Source organism: Carassius carassius, chromosome 43 (assembly GCF_963082965.1).
Source record: "Carassius carassius chromosome 43, fCarCar2.1, whole genome shotgun sequence".
Classification (NCBI taxonomy): domain Eukaryota; kingdom Metazoa; phylum Chordata; class Actinopteri; order Cypriniformes; family Cyprinidae; genus Carassius; species Carassius carassius.
This window is the reverse complement of record NC_081797.1, coordinates 26,285,386-26,302,410: the sequence shown is the minus strand read 5'-3', so window position 1 is coordinate 26,302,410 and position 17,025 is coordinate 26,285,386. Positions and strand designations below refer to the sequence as shown.

General features: G+C 38.2%; 1 pseudogene; it reads right to left on the bottom strand.

Annotated features, from left to right (window-relative positions):
- Positions 1-8,611: 8,611 nt before the first annotated feature.
- LOC132125999 (5S ribosomal RNA) lies at positions 8,612-8,730 on the bottom strand (annotated as a pseudogene).
- Positions 8,731-17,025: the final 8,295 nt, after the last annotated feature.

Below are 17,025 nucleotides of genomic sequence, written 5' to 3'. Positions count from 1 at the left end.
ACCCCAGATGATGCTAACCCTGAATCAACAAACAGAACTAACAAATATTGCTACAAGTGTGACTGCATCATATAATAATTGCTGTTAATAATGTTCATCATCTGGCTGACTACGTCTTGTATTAATTTTTCTGAAAAATCCTGTCATACTTGCACAAACTGACAGTCACCACTTATAAGCTACTACTAAATATTGTAGAAACGTAATTCTCTGTAGTTGCTTTGTAATGATTTGTATTGTAAAAAGCGCTAAACAAATAAACTTGAATTTATACACTACTCTACTAGCATTAAAAACATATTTTCTTATTAAAAACAAAACTCCTCTTCCAATCCTTCCATCCCCATTGTTATATAAAATATCCCCTTCTCATTTATTTTTATAGTCCTTCATAACACTCTCTTTCCAATTTGTTTCTTGTAAAACAATAACATCTTCGCCTTGGCATTTTTCCTTCACTCTTTCAAATTTCAAATGTCCATCAGTCCCCTTGCATTAAAAGTAACACAACTTAAAGCCATTAAAAAGATAAATAAATACCTAAAAACCATTACTCTCCATCTTCTCCCTCCACCCCTCTTAACACTTCATATCTGTTTACACTTTTCACTTGGCCCATTGTCATTATCTTTTTATTAGCATTTTCCACATTTGGTTTTACCTTTTAATGTTCTCCTTCTTATTTGTCCTCTACCTCCTCAGTCTTTTTCCATGTTGTCCATCGTTGTTTCTTTGTCACTGTCCATCTCTCTCCACGCTTTCCAGAAGATTTTTAAAACTGCCCGATATTTTCAATTTCTGTCCATTGGGTGTCCTATTATGTTGTCCATTCCTTGTCTGCATCATTTACCTTTTCTCCTTTTCCCTCTCTGTTGCTCACTCCTCTTTTTGTTTTTTCTTTTTGTTGCAATCCGTCTTCCTCTTGTCCTTCATCAGTTTCTCTTTCCTCCTCACTTTTTCCTTCATGCACCTGTCCGTCTAACTGAAGTTCCATACCTCCTTCCTCTCCTTCCATCCAACATTCACATTTATTTAAAACTTCTTGACACCCCGGGCATCTGACAGCATTGCAATCTCTTGCAAAGTATCCCCTCTCCTCGCACTTATAGCACTTAAAATCTGGGCAGTCTTTCAGCAGCTGTCCAGGGCTCATGCACAGCCTACAGGTCTTCACCTGATGGCTGTGCGTCATCCTAAAATACTGCTGCCCTTCTGCTGTTTCCAGTTTTGTGCTATATGGCAACAATGCCACATCTTTGCGGAATCTCACTTTTAGGAACCTTGTTCCATCTTCTATGTCAGTGCCCGGGTATCATCGATTTATCTGTGAAATGGGATTAACTCCCCATCCTTCCAATTTACCTAAAATTTCATGGTCATCAATATAGACGGGCAGGTGCGTGAAGGAAACAACATAGTCTCTGTTTTGCAAATTTTTTACCTCACACTTCACTCCCTTTATCATCAGTCCATCAGTCAGTTTGTCACATGTTTCTTCTTTCTCCATTGTTAATTCATATTCCTTTCCATGTCTTAGTGCCAGGATTTTCCCATGTCCACATTGTTTTGATACAGCCTTGATAGATGTAGAGGTCCTTTCTAGGTGCTGATCCAGCATCTGGTCTGGATACGTACTGGATCCGGGTGACTGCAGTGACCCTCTGATCTGGACACAGACTGGATCTGGTGGCCACGGTGACCTCGGAACAAGAGAGAAACAGACTAATATTAGCGTAGATGCCATTCTTCTAATGGTAGCAAGTACATAGGGTGTTATGGGAAGTGTTTCCGGTTCCGGTTTACCTAATTAATGCAGCCTAAAAATCCTTTAACGGATTTGGATAATAAAAGCATATTAGTATGTTATGTGTATGCCAGGTTAAAGAGATGGGTCTTTAATCTAGATTTAAACTGCAAGAGTGTGTCTGCCTCCAGAACAATGTTAGGTAGGTTATTCCAGAGTTTTGGCGCCAAATAGGAAAAGGATCTGCCGCCTGCAGTTGATTTTGATATTCTAGGTATTATCAAATTGCCTGAGTTTTGAGAACGTAGCGGACGTAGAGGATTATAATGTAAAAGGAGCTCATTCAAATACTGAGGTGCTAAACCATTCAGGGCTTTATAAGTAATAAGCAATATTTTAAAATCTATGCGATGCTTGATAGGGAGCCAGTGCAGTGTTGACAGGACCGGGCTAATATGGTCATACTTCCTGGTTCTAGTAAGAACTCTTGCTGCTGCATTTTGGACTAGCTGTAGTTTGTTTACTAAGCTTGCAGAACAACCACCCAATAAAGCATTACAATAATCTAACCTTGAAATCATAAATGCATGGATTAACATTTCTGCATTTGACATTGAGAGCATAGGCCGTAATTTAGATATATTTTTGAGATGGAAAAATGCAGTTTTACAAATGCTAGAAACGTGGCTTTCTAAGGAAAGATTGCGATCAAATAGCACACCTAGGTTCCTAACTGATGACGAAGAATTGACAGAGCAACCATCAAGTCTTAGACAGTGTTGTAGGTTATTACAAGCGGAGTTTTTAGGTCCTATAATTAACACCTCTGTTTTTTCAGAATTTAGCAGTAAAAAATTACTCGTCATCCAGTTCTTTATATCGACTATGCAATCCATTAGTTTTTCAAATTGGTGTGTTTCACCGGGCTGCGAAGAAATATAGAGCTGAGTATCATCAGCATAACAGTGAAAGCTAACACCATGTTTCCTGATGATATCTCCCAAGGGTAACATATAAAGCGTGAAGAGTAGCGGCCCTAGTACTAAGCCTTGAGGTTCTCCATACTGCACTTGTGATCGATAGGATACATCTTCATTCACTGCTACGAACTGATGGCGGTCATATAAGTACGATTTAAACCATGCTAATGCACTTCCATTAATGCCAACAAAGTGTTCAAGTCTATGCAAAAGAATGTTGTGGTCAATTGTGTCAAATGCAGCACTAAGATCCAATAAAACTAATAGAGAGATACACCCACGATCAGATGATAAGAGCAAATCATTTGTAACTCTAAGGAGAGCAGTCTCAGTACTATGATACGGTCTAAATCCTGACTGGAAATCCTCACATATACCATTTTTCTCTAAGAAGGAATATAATTGAGAGGATACCACCTTTTCTAGTATCTTGGACAGAAAAGGGAGATTCGAGATTGGTCTATAATTAACTAGTTCTTTGGGGTCAAGTTGTGGTTTTTTGATGAGAGGCTTAATAACAGCCAGTTTGAAGGTTTTGGGGACATATCCTAATGACAATGAGGAATTAATAATAGTCAGAAGAGGATCTATGACTTCTGGAAGCACCTCTTTTAGGAGCTTAGATGGTATAGGGTCTAACATACATGTTGTTGGTTTAGATGATTTAACAAGTTTATACAATTCTTCCTCTCCTATGGTAGAGAATGAGTGGAACTGTTCCTCAGGGGGTCTACAGTGCACTGTCTGATGTGATACTGTAGCTGACGGCTGAATGGTTGCAATTTTATCTCTAATAGTATCGATTTTAGAAGTAAAGTAGTTCATAAAGTCATTACTGCTGTGGTGTTGGGAAATGTCAACACTTGTTGAGGCTTTATTTTCGGTAATTTAGCCACTGTATTGAATAAATACCTGGGGTTATGTTTGTTTTCTTCAAAAAACGAAATACCTCTAGTTTTGTTTTCCTCCAGCTGCGCTCCATTTTTCGGGCTGCTCTCTTTAGGGTGCGAGTATGCTCATTATACCATGGTGTCAAACTGTTTTCCTTAACCTTCCTTAAGCGTAAAGGAGCAACTTTATTTAAAGTGCTAGAAAAGAGAGAGTCCATAGTTTCTGTTACATCATCAAGTTGTTCTGAGGTTTTGGATATGCTAAGGAATTTGGTTACATCAGGAAGATAACTTAAAAAGCAGTCTTTTGTGTTAGAAGTGATGGTTCTTCCATACTTGTAACAAGAAGTAGAATTTACAATTTTGGCTATATGAATTTTGCAAAGAACTAAATAATGATCTGAGATATCAACACTTGGCTGAATAATTTCAACACCATCAACATCAATTCCATGTGACAGTATTAAATCTAGAGTATGATTTCGACAATGAGTAGGTCCTGAAACGTGTTGTCTAACACCAATAGAGTTCAGAATGTCTATAAATGCTGATCCCAATGCATCGTTTTCATTATCAACATGGATATTAAAATCACCAACTATTAAAACTTTATCTGCAGCCAGAACTAACTCGGATGTAAAATCACCAAACTCTTTAATAAAGTCTGTATGGTGCCCTGGTGGCCTGTATACAGTAGCCAGTACAAACATAACAGGGGATTTATCATTAACATTTGTTTCTCTGGATAATGTTATATGAAGCACCATTACTTCAAACTAGTTATACTTGTAGCCTGCCCTCTGAGAAATCCTGAAAACTTTGTTATAAATTGAAGCAACACCTCCACCTTTGCCTTTTAGATGCGGCTCATGTTTATAACAGTAATCTTGGGGGGTGGACTCATTTAAAATAATGTAATCATCAGGTTTTAGCCAGGTTTCTGTCAAACAGAGCACATCTATATTATGATCAGTGATCATATTATTTACAAAAAGTGTTTTCGTAGAAAGGGATCTGATATTCAATAAGCCAAGCTTTAACATTTGTTTATCCATATTGCTTCTGTTTTTTATTTGTTGAACCTCAATTAAATTGTTAATCTTAACTTGGTTTGGACGTTTTTTGTTTTTTCTGGTTCGGGGAACAGACACAGTCTCTATAGTGTGATATCTAGGTGAAAGAGTCTCTATGTGCTGAGAATTAACTGACCTCTGTGACGGGAGGCGGCTAGCAGACGGTCGGTTTAGCCAGTCTGTCTGCTTCCTGACCTGGGCCCCAGTTAGTCAAGTATAAACACTAAGACTATTTGCCATATTTCTAGAGAGAAGAGTGGCGCCAACCCAGGAGGGATGAAGACCATCTCTTTTAAACAGGTCAGGTCTGCCCCAAAAGCTCGTCCAATTGTCTATGAAACATATGTTATTCTGTGGGCACCACTTAGACATCCAGCCATTGAGTGATGACAATCTGCATGCATCTCATCACCACGGTAAGCAGGGAGGGGACCAGAGCATATTACAGTGTCTGACATCGTGCTTGCAAGTTCACACACCTCTTTAATGTTATTTTTAGTGATCTCCGACTGGCGAAGTCGAACATCATTAGCGCCGGCATGAATAACAATCGAACTGTATTTACGTTTAGTATTAGCCAGCACTTTTAAATTTGCCAAGATGTCAGGCGCTCTGGCTCCCGGTAAACATTTGACTATGGTGGCTGGTGTCTCTATATTCACGTTCCGTACAATAGAATCACCAATAACTAGAGCACTTTCATCAGGTTTCTCAGTGGGTGCATCCCTGAGTGGGGAGAACCTGTTTAATGTTTTGATCGGAACAGAAGAGCGGTGTTTTGACCCACGACTACGCTGCCTCACCATCACCCAGTTGCCCTGCTGCAGGGGCTCTGTTTCCGGATCCGGACAATGTACAGGAATCCCTGAGCTAGATGCATCCAAAGCCGTATCTAGAGCCCTAACATTCTTACTGTCCTCAATTAAAGTTTGGATGCGTGTCTCTAATTCTGAAATCTTCTCTGTCAGCCTAACTATTTCCCTGCATTTATCACATGTGAATCCCTCATCAGCGACAGAGATAGATAAACTGTACATGTGGCAAGAGGTGCAAGTAACAATGACGGGAGAAGCCATTACTCACCGTGCTTGATGAAATGTGGTTGTTTGATGAACTTGTGAAAAACTGGAGCGAGGGAGAGGAGAAAAGAAAACAGCGATAGGTTCGAATGAAAATGCTAATGACAAGCTAACGAGTGCTAACGCTTTGCAGGTGTACTGCACTCACGGATATAAAATAAAAGTGAAAGATCAAAGTTAATCTGATAAGATTGATCGATAATATCAGAAATATGGTGTGAATTAAGTTATATTTTACCACTTTAAAAACAAAGAGTGATAGTAAGATAAAGATTCTAGAGAAAAAATAAAATAAAAACAGCTACACGGAGCTACAATTTGCTACAGAAGGCCAACAGGAAGTAGAGAAAACACTGTCCAACAGCGACACCCGCGAGTAATAAAAGGATTATCATCAACAATGCACTTATTAAAAATTCCCAGTTGTCCTGTCATATTAAAATAATCATACAGGATCTTTATAGTATTAGTTAACTTATGCTTAAATAATACACATACTGAAATGCCTTTAACTCATTCAGATCCTTATAAAAGTTATATTTCTCTCTTTCCTCGTTAGGTGCATGTATGTTACACACTTTCATTTCTTTTCCATTACACAAGAATTTGACTATTATTATTCTTCCATTTGTGTCTTTGTAGTCTACATCAACTTTTTCAAATACCCCTTTTTTTTTATTAAAATAGCTACTCCTCTTTTCTTTCCTATATCACAATTGCTATACATTTCTCCATTCCACAATTTTCTAATTTCATCACTTATTTTATCTTTTATTTTTTATCTTTTTTTATCACTTATGTTTTTTGTAGACATAACACATCACTCTTTTTTGGAAGACACATCAATCTTTCCACCTTTTGACTTTGGGATAAGCCTCTAGCATTCAGTGAAACAATCCTTAGAGAGCTCATTAAGGAAAAGACAGGATAAACCAATAACCACCACTCAATTAGTTTCATTGTCTTTAAAGAAAACATGTCTTGCTTCCCCCATTTCCACTTTCCTTCTTTCATTTAGCTCTTCTCTTCTTATTTTCTGCTTTTTAAGAACCTGTTGAATGTCTACTCCACCTTTTGTTCTTGCTTTTACACCTCTATTCAGTCTTTCTATTCCTTTATTTTCCAATCCAAAAATCCTCCCCCCATTTTCCGCTTCTTTTACCTCAGGCAGTATCTTCATTCCCTTATCCTCATCCTTTTACTTTTCTTGACCTTTTTCATAGTCCATCCCAGTCGTGTCCACTTCTTCCTTTTCCTTAGAAAAGTCTTTGTTAATCAGATTTCTATCCTCTTTGTCTACTCCATCTCCCATCTCCATTCCTTGTTCTCCATCCTTGTTCTTTTCCTCTTTCTCATCTATGTTTTTTTCTTCCGCTTCCTTGTCATCCTGTTCATATTCTTCTCCTTGAGTCTGCCGTAGTGAATCATTTAACTGCTCAGTTGCAGTATCTACCATCACCTTCTGTACTTCCATATTTGTGTCCTCATTAACCTCATGGTCCATCTCACATCTGCATCTCATGATTGCTTTGTCGCAGCCTTGGCACAGTGGGACTTTGCAGTCCCTCGCATAATGCCCCTGCTCAAGACAGTCTCTACATTTGAATTGAGGACAGTCCTTTTTCTCATGTTCCACACTTACACAGATGCTGCATGTCTTCAGTTGGTTGTCATGAATCACTCTGTAGTACTGCACTCCTTCTTCAGTCATGAACCTTGTATTATATGGCAAAGATGTCACTTCTTGTGGAAACTTTGCCTTTATGAAACGTGTTCCGTCTGCCACTTTTGTCCCAGGATGAAATCTCCTTCTTAGAGGCAATATGGGAGTTACTCCCCAATTTATCAGTTTTTGAATAATTTCTTCATCATCTATATAGCTGGGCAGACTCAAGAAAGATACCATTCTTTCTGTTGCACACAGTTTCCTTATCTCACATTCTTGTCCGTTAATCATGATTCCATTCAACAGTGAATCACAGTCCAACTCACTTTCCATAGTAATTTCAAATTCATTGTTATTGTTTCTTCTTAGTCCAATCAGTTTTCCAATTCCAACTTTCTCTTCAATTGATTTAATTATCATTATTACTATTGTGTTTTCTATATCTTTTACAGTCATTGTTAACGCTGCTTCTTTTCTGTATTGCCTCTGATACTTTGTTTGTTGGCTCAACTTCTTTATCATTTGCTGTCGTTGAGATAAATCATTTCTTTTTTCTCCAACTCCTTTATTAGTTCCAGTACCTTCAGTTGTTTGTAGTTCTGTTTTTCTGTCCTGTCCATTTGTTTTCCATCTTGTTTTCTCCTTGAAACCACCTTTGCCCATGTTTCATTCCTGCTTTCAGCATTCCCTTCATTCATATTCCTTTCCATCTCGTCTGCAACATATCCTGATCCTCTGTTCCCCATCTCATGTCCATTTGCCAGTCCACGTCCTTTGTCCATTAAATCCGTCATTTTGTTATATGAAACCCCAAAAAGTATAAACAGTATAAACTGTTTGGGGTAAAAAAAAACTAATAAAACTAAACCAAACTACACAATGGAAGAGCCTCTCTCTTCCTACTACTGCCAACTCACTTCCTGTTGCACTCTAGCGCCCTCAGGATGGTATGGCCGTAAGCGAGGGCTGATGCAAGGAGAAGGCTATTTAAAAATCAGCCACTCTAATCGGTAGAGCATTTTATAAGAAGGGATGAAAATGCAAAAGCTTAAAGCAACTGGCTTTCCCAGGCGGTCTAACATCCAAGTATAAACCAGCCCCAAACCTGCTTTGCCTCTGAAATCAGGCAGAGACTCTTGTTTTTGTAAGATTATTATATAGTTTGTGAAAAAATTCAAAAGTTTACAGCACCTGGTATTCCCAGGCGGTCTCCCTTCCAAGTACTAACCAGGCCCAAACCTGCTTAGCTTCCGAGATCAGACAAGACCAAGCATAGCCAGGTTGGTTGGGCCATAAGCGAGTGTTGCTGCAAAGAGAAGGCTATTTAAAGATCAGCCACTCTAATCGGTAGAGCATTTTATAAGAAGGGAAGAAAATGCAAAAGCTTAAAGCAACTGGCTTTCCCAGGCGGTCTAACATCCAAGTACAAACCAGGCCCAAAGCTGCTTAGATTCTGAGATCGGGCATAGACTATTTTCTTTTTTGTAAGATTATTATATAATTTGTGGGAAAAAAAATGCAAAAGTTTACAGCACCTGGAATTCCCAGGCAGTCTCCCATCCAAGAACTAAACAGGCCCAAACCTGCTTAGCCTCCGAGATCAGACGAGATCGGGCATAGCCTTTTTAAAAAAAAAAATTTTATTTAACTTTCAATTCACAGTTTTTAAATTGCATTATACAATCCGATTTACTTACATTTCATTACATTTGTATGATTCATTTTTCAATTGATCTACTTAATTTTGCATAATCATACAGCAATAAAAATAAAGAACATAAATAAAATACACACAAATATGTTTACATTTACTTAATTGACATCAGCCATTCTCAACCAGATTATTACTCTACCAATTGAAACATATTTCTTCCCCCACCTTTTGATGTATGAACTTATTCGTAGTCAAAAATAACTCTTTCCCCTCTTTATCTCCATACTTACAAATCGACTCTACATCTCTTTGTATCATTGACTTAAACATATCTTTTACTTTTATTTTTCTCCCTTCGAAATGTGCATAGTTCCTTCTTAGAACTACTGCAAGTCTGGCATGACTCATCACAACATCAACTATTAGTCTCCTGTATATGTTCTTTACACTCATATTTTTAAATGTGTTTTTCTCGCCATTATCATCCACATACATCTCCGGCATACATTTTTCCACGTTAGATACACATTCACGTTCAATCACATTAGTCCACTGCAAAGGTATACTTGATTTAATTTTTCCATATATTTTATTTACTTTCTCTCTGTTCTCCATCCCTTCCAGATCGCACACAGTATCATAAATGCAGTTATTTTTAAGAAATCCTGAAATAACTTCATACATAATGTCCTTCACTTGTTTTATACCCCCTTCTATAAATTGACAATCATACAATGTTTTATTTTTATGTTTAATCTTTTCATTGAGAAACTGGTAGATTTTTAATCACCTGTATGTCTTCACACTCATACTCTATTTTGGGAAGGAACTGCCTCCATGCTTCTAATACTTCCCGATATATTTATGGTATTCATCCTGTCATTGATTGCTTAAAGCCCATATACCATCCATTATACCCTATTCCGACCACGTCATCAATATATTTCCTTAAGAATTCCTTCCACCCATAATCCCATTGCCCTCCCATATATTTTATCACCGTTTTTATTCTCATCGCAGCCCTTTTTATTTCTAGGTCCATCAAGTTTAAGCCTCCCTCCCATCTCTTACCCACCAATGTTTTCTGTGCAATTTTCACACCTTTTCCCTCCCATATAAAACCACATACAATTTTATTCAATTCATTCATCACCCACCCTGGCATTTCCATTACACTCATTACATAAACACAAACTGACAACAGCAGACTATTTACTACTATTACTTTCCCATTTAATTTTAATTTCCTCCCTTTCCATGCTGCACTTACTGTTCTTATTTTATTAATCACCCCAGTCCAGGTCACACCTCTTGCCTCTTTGCTTTCGACCCCTAAATATACCCCTAATACTTTTATATATTTTTCCTCCACTCTCATCCCTACCTCTACTCTCTCTACCTCCCCTATATACATCAATTCAGATTTATCTACATTTATTTTTGCCCCTGATGCCTTCCCAAACCTCTTCACTATCTCTAAAACTCTTTTTACACTGTTTCCTTCCCTCACTCTAATTGTAGTGTCATCCACATATTGGTTTACAGTACACATTCCTCCATATGGCAACTCAATACCAACTACTCTTCTATCCCTCTTGATTAGAGTGGCTAGAGGCTCTACTGAAATTGCATATAATAATGCAGACAGGGGACATCCCTGTCTCACTGACCTTCCTATCTTAAACCTGTCTGTTAATACTCCATTTATTTTTATGCAACTTTTTGCCTTCTCATATAGTCTCCTCACCCACCCTATCATTCTCATTCCAAATCCAAACTTCTCTAATACCCTAAATAAGTATTTGTGTTCTACCCTATCGAATGCTTTATTCCAATCTATCCCTAGTACTATTCCTCCCTTTTTATCTCGTTTCATGTACTCAATCACGTCCCTAACATGGTGGTGTTAGCGCAGTGGATAAGACATGCCTTTGGTGTGAGAGACCCGGGTTCGAATCCACTGTGAGACACCAATGTGTCCCTGAGCAAGACACTTAACCCCTAGTTGCTCCAGATGCGTGTGACCTCTGACATATATAGCAATTGTTAGTCGCTTTGGATAAAAGCGTCAGCTAAATGAGTAAATGTAAACTGTCCCTATTGTGTCTGCTATATCCCTGCCTGGTATAATGTAACTCTGTGATGGTTGCACTATACTTCCAATCACTTGTTTTACTCTGTTCGCTAAAACTTTAGTCAGTATTTTATAATCCACATTTAAAGGGATAGTTCACTTTCAAATTAGATTTTGATATGTTTTAGCTTACCTCAAGGACATCCAAGATGTAGGTTTCTTTGTTTCCTCAGTATTTCCCATTTTGATATTTTTAGGTCCAACCGTTCTTGTCTGTGACTCACATAATGTGTGATAATATGGTCACCACCTCAAAGAGCATGCAAAGAGGAGTCAAAATTAAACAATTCCCCATCATAAGTACACATTGATGACCTAATACAAGAAACGAGCGGTTTGTGTAAGAAAACGAACAGTATTTATATATTTTTTACCTTTTGTACACTCTGAGTTTTGTACACACTGAGTTCGCGAGTGCTTCCTGATATGACGTGCGCGCGCGCTCTGGCTTTATTCTGTGCAAGCGCGGAAAGCCCCGGATGTGATGTCTCGCGCATGCACATCACTCATTGTTTACCACACGCTACGCTTTCAATCTGCACTGTCTGAAATATAATGCAGTAATTGTAATAAATTAATGTTTATAATGCACCCTATAATCATTGCGTTTATAATAAGAATACAACACATTACTCACTCTATTGACAGTGTGCCATTGGGTCCCTCTGGCATTGGACGTCGCCTCCAGTTTATACGTGGCAAACTAAACACAACGTGCAAAACGCTGCGTCTCAACAGCGGAGAAAAATCAGGATCCTCAGTCAGGCAGGCGTGTGATGTGATACTGTCAATGTCCTCTCGTCATCTTGTAGTTGTTCCATTCGTGACAACATATGCTCTCTACTTCTGTTGGCATCTCACAACACTTGCTACTAAAACACCACCAATTTTGAAGAGATCTCTGTCTCTGAGGCTTGAAGATGTGCTGCAGCAGCGGATCACTACGGAGTACTTGGTCTGTGTATTCTGTTTCAAATAAATATGGTTGTGAAAAAAATTCAACGTTGTCTATGGATATATTGAAATCGTCTTCCATTGCAATTTCCTGTACGTCTAAATATTTTTAGATCTTCACAGTGAAAGGTAATACTTCCGAAATCTGTGTAAACCATAGGCAGTAAGTGTAAACAATGAGTGATGTACACGCGCGATAGATCGCTTCCGGCGCTTTCCGCGCTTGCGCAGACTAAAGCCAGAGCGCGCGCGCACGTCACATCGGGAAGCACTCGCGAACTCAGATCAGTTGGACGTGGTTGTGTACAAGAGGTAAAAACGATATAAATACTGTTCGTTTTCTTACACAATCCGCTCGTTTCGTGTCTTAGGTCATCAATGTGTACTTACGATGGGGAATTGTTTAATTTTGACTCCTCTGTGCATGCTCTTTGAGGTGGTGACCATAGACATCCATTATGTGAGTCACAGACAAGAACGGTTGGACCTAAAAATATCAAAATGGGAAATACTGAGGAAACAGAGAAACCTGCATCTTGGATGTCCTTGAGGTAAGCTAAAACATACCAAAATTTTATTTGAAAATGAACTATCCCTTTAATAGACTGATTGGTCTGTAGTTCTCTATATTCAACCTATTCCCCTTCTTATACACCAAAGCTATCACTCCCTCTACCATTCTATCTTGCACCATCCCTGTTCTTTCCATCTCCTTGAACACTTTAACTAAAATCGGTGCTACCTCTTCTCTATATGTTTTATACCATTCAATACCAATCCCATCACTCCCTGGACTTTTTTCCACTTTTCAACCCCCCTATTGCCTCTTCTACTTCCTTCTCATCTATCTCCTATCACACCATTCTGCATCCATCTTATTTAGAATATTTTCTACGCTTTCTAATACTCCATCTATACTTCTCTCATCTACTAATACTCAATCTACTTCTCCTCTCTTATATAACTCTCCATATAATTCTTGAACTCTCTCCAAAATCTCTACATAATCTTTGGTTGTTTTGCCCTCTATTGTATTTATTTCATTTATATATGTTTTACTTTGTCTCCTTTTCTCTAGCCTTAAAAAATAACCTGTACATTTCTCACCCTCTAATGCATATTTTGCCTTGCTTCGTAAAATAGCTCCTCTGCATTTCTCCCTATCATATTTTTCTAGTGCCATCTTAACCTCTATATATTTTTCCATACTGTATCCTTCTTCGTCTTCAGCCTTAACTAACTCTTCTCTCAATCTTTCTCTAAGCATAATTTCCTCCTTCTTCATCTTTCCTCTTCTCTTCTTACTATATTTTATACTAATAAACTTGATTTGATCCTTTATTTCCTCCCATCTCTCCGCTATTGTACCCTCTAATCCACCGTCTCTTGTATACTCATCTATCTTCTCTTTTTCCCTATTTAATCGATCCTTCATCTGTATCTTATATACTTCATCTTCAATATACCCTGCATTCAATATCCACATCCCTCCTCCTACCTCCTCACTCCCTACCTTGATTCTGAACCTTACACTATTGTGATCACTTAAACTATTTACCTGATGTTTTATCCCGTCTATGTATCTAATTATTTCCTCCTCAACTAACACTAAATCTATTCTACTCTGTTGTAATATACCTTCTCTTAACTGCCTTCTAGTAAATTCTCTTTTTTCCGGATTTTCATACCTCCACACATCTATTAACCTCTTTTCTCTCATTATCTCCATCAACATTCCCCTCGACTTTTCCCATCTAAATTTTACCCCCTTTCCCACATCCAATCTACTACATTTTATATTGAAATCTTCCACTATAATACATTTCCCCAGAATTAATCCTTTTAACCCTCTGGAGTCTAAGGGTATTTTTGGGGCCTGGAGAAGTTTTGTCATGCCCTAACATTTGTGCTTTTTTCAGTTTCTTATAAATATCTAAATGGTTAATGTCTAATCTCACTGTAATCAGCACAAACTGGGCTGTAATAATATGTGACCAGCATGTACATACATGATTGTGTTTTTGAGAAAAAAAATGTTATGCGTGGTTAGTGAAAAACATTTTTTTTTTTAAAACACTTGAATAAGGCAAAAAAAAAACACATAAAGAAAAATGGTTCCCGGGATTCTTGAGAAATGGAGCTTGTAGCCTAGAATTTTTCTTTCTAAATTATGTGAAAATCATCTTGTTTACTCACTCACAGAAAACAATATATTGATTTAAATTTTCTAAGACACTTTTTGTTGGTAAAAGTCATATGCGAGTAGGCATCAACTATCATGAATATCATTGTGATTTACACCTGAGAAGACAAAGGCCTGCATAATGAGCTAATAATGAGCCTTTCAGTCATCTGTGCCACTGAGAGGGAAGATTTACAAGAAAGAATGTGAGAACAAAATAAATCTATATAATTTTATGTTTGTAGTTTATTTAGAATATATTTAATTATCCCACAACATAATTTAATATCCACTTGGGGAAGCAGTTAAACAGTTTTGATGCGAGGGTTGATCCAAAATGAGTGGGTGCCTGCGGTCGCCTGCGGTTGCCCGCGGTTACGAGTCATCCAAAAATATTTTTAATGATATTCGGGTCGCGGTCGGTCGGTTCCTTTGAAATAAAAATGGCAATTAAACCTTTGTCATTTATATAGTACTAGACACATTTTTGAAATACATAGGCCTACACTTTATTGGCTGAATAACTGGTGAAGATGACGCACGAGCTCAGTCTGCACGTAGAGATGGAGGAGGCAAAGAAGACTGCATGGGGAGCAACAGCGCTGTTTTTGGTAAAACATGATTTTGACGACTTCATTAAGTTTTGTTTTATAGAAAACTCTTTTTAAAAGATTTTCGTTTTGTATAAATTGTATCTTAATTTTGATCAATGTTTAATCAATCAGTTGCCCGTATTTAATAAATAAGAAGCAAATATATAGCCTAGCGGTCAATGTAATAAGGCGCCGGCACGATCACTTGCATTGCATGTGAACTAAACTCAGCGTATGCCTCACAGATTTGAGAAATATAGGCTATATATTACAGAAAGCTTGAAATGTTTTCTTTTAAACTTCAAACCAAAATAAATGGGCTACTCTCTGATGATATAATCCATATGAAATGTGAATTTTTCTCTGGCGTTCATGGCGAGTCTGCATTGTCAACTTCATCTTTGCTGCAACACAGAAAAAAACAGTTTATTACTAAACAATTAAATGACTCCTTGCATATTTTCGAACCAGCAGGCCATTCTGGGTTGAGTGAGACCCCACGGAATGAGTGAGCGGATTGGGATATTCAGAAATGCGCTCTCCGCTCACGAGCTCTGATCAGAACAAACCCGAGCCTCAATGTCTGCTGACCTTGCAGAAACATACAAATAGACATAGCCAGACTAGACTATTTTAGTACAAATTATGAGCTTACTGACGATTTTTTATAATTCTTGACAAAATTACAATATATTAAGGTTTGTTGTTGTTTTTTTTTTTTTTTTTGCCTAGTTAGTTTTGCCTACGTTCCTATGGCCCAATGACGCTACAATGAGCATTTACTGCTTTTTACAAATGCGGGTCAGGAAGCGGGTCGGGTACAATATTTTATTGAATTTTTTTTTGCGGTCCAAGTTGCGGGCGGGTTATTGAAAACGTCGGTCGGGTGCGGGTTATTAATACTGTCACGGGGTGGAAGGAACAAACGATAAGGAGAGCTCAAAATAAATGCCCCGGAGGGTGGATTTATTAAGAAGAGTGCAGTCAAGGTGAGTAGTGGGTGTGCTGAGTGTTCTCGTGCTCTCTGTGCGAGTCTCCCGGTGCTGGGTGCTCGTCTGTGCAGTTTCTCGTGGGCGCTGATCGGTCACACACTGGTGTCTGCAGAGAGAGGAGTAAACACAGGTTAGATCTCAGCTGCATTGGAGATATCAGACTCCTCGTTGTGGCGTCGAGTACGGCTTATCTGGCCGGCGGCGACCGAGCTTCAGGTGTGGCCGATCAGCTCGTGATGAGGCTCTGCAGGTGCAAGGTGTTCGTTTCCAGGGTGTGGAAAATATTATTGTGTCTATGTTTTAAATTGTAACAAATCAAATGAACAAACTGTCTTTTAGAAGAATGTGTGTAGGTGTTGTTCTCTCTCTCTCTCTGTCTAACTTCAGCAGAAACTGCAAGGCTAGAAAATATCAGAAAGACACCTGTGAATGTCAGCGCCCTGCACAGTGGAAAAGTACCCATGGAGCAGCCACTGTGAAGCAAGAATATATAATGAACTGCTTATGCTTTGTAAAACATTCTGGACTGCCCAGAATGTTATATCTTTGGTAGACTGTAATCCTGAGCTCAGAAAAGACAATTCTGATTCTTTATTAAAAGATTTTCTTAAACCATATACAAGTCTCCAGTTTATCATTTGACGAATCAACGAACTGGGAGGAAAACTCTGCAGGGGCAGACTTTCCAACAATTTGGAGGGGGCACCCGGATTCGTCACGAGACTGGACGCTGAAGGACATCTCTTTTTCAGTCAACCAGCTGGAGAACTACTAACAAAGGTAAGCAGACACCTTTTTAACAAAAGTACTGTATATTGGCAATTACCAAATTTAAAGACTGAGAAAAAGGTGAATATCAGTATTTTAATTAAAAGAGTCAGAAAAAAGAGTCAGAATTGGACTAAATAGGTAAAATAAAATATTTTAAACTGTTGTGAAAATCCTGGCATGGTTTAAGGGTGAGAATAACCCGGAGTGGTTTTACTATATATTGTATGTAAAATTCAAGAAACCTTTGAGAAAATCCCGGCGTGGTTGACAGTTTAAATATAAAGATTGGTATACATTTTTAACTGTTGTAAAA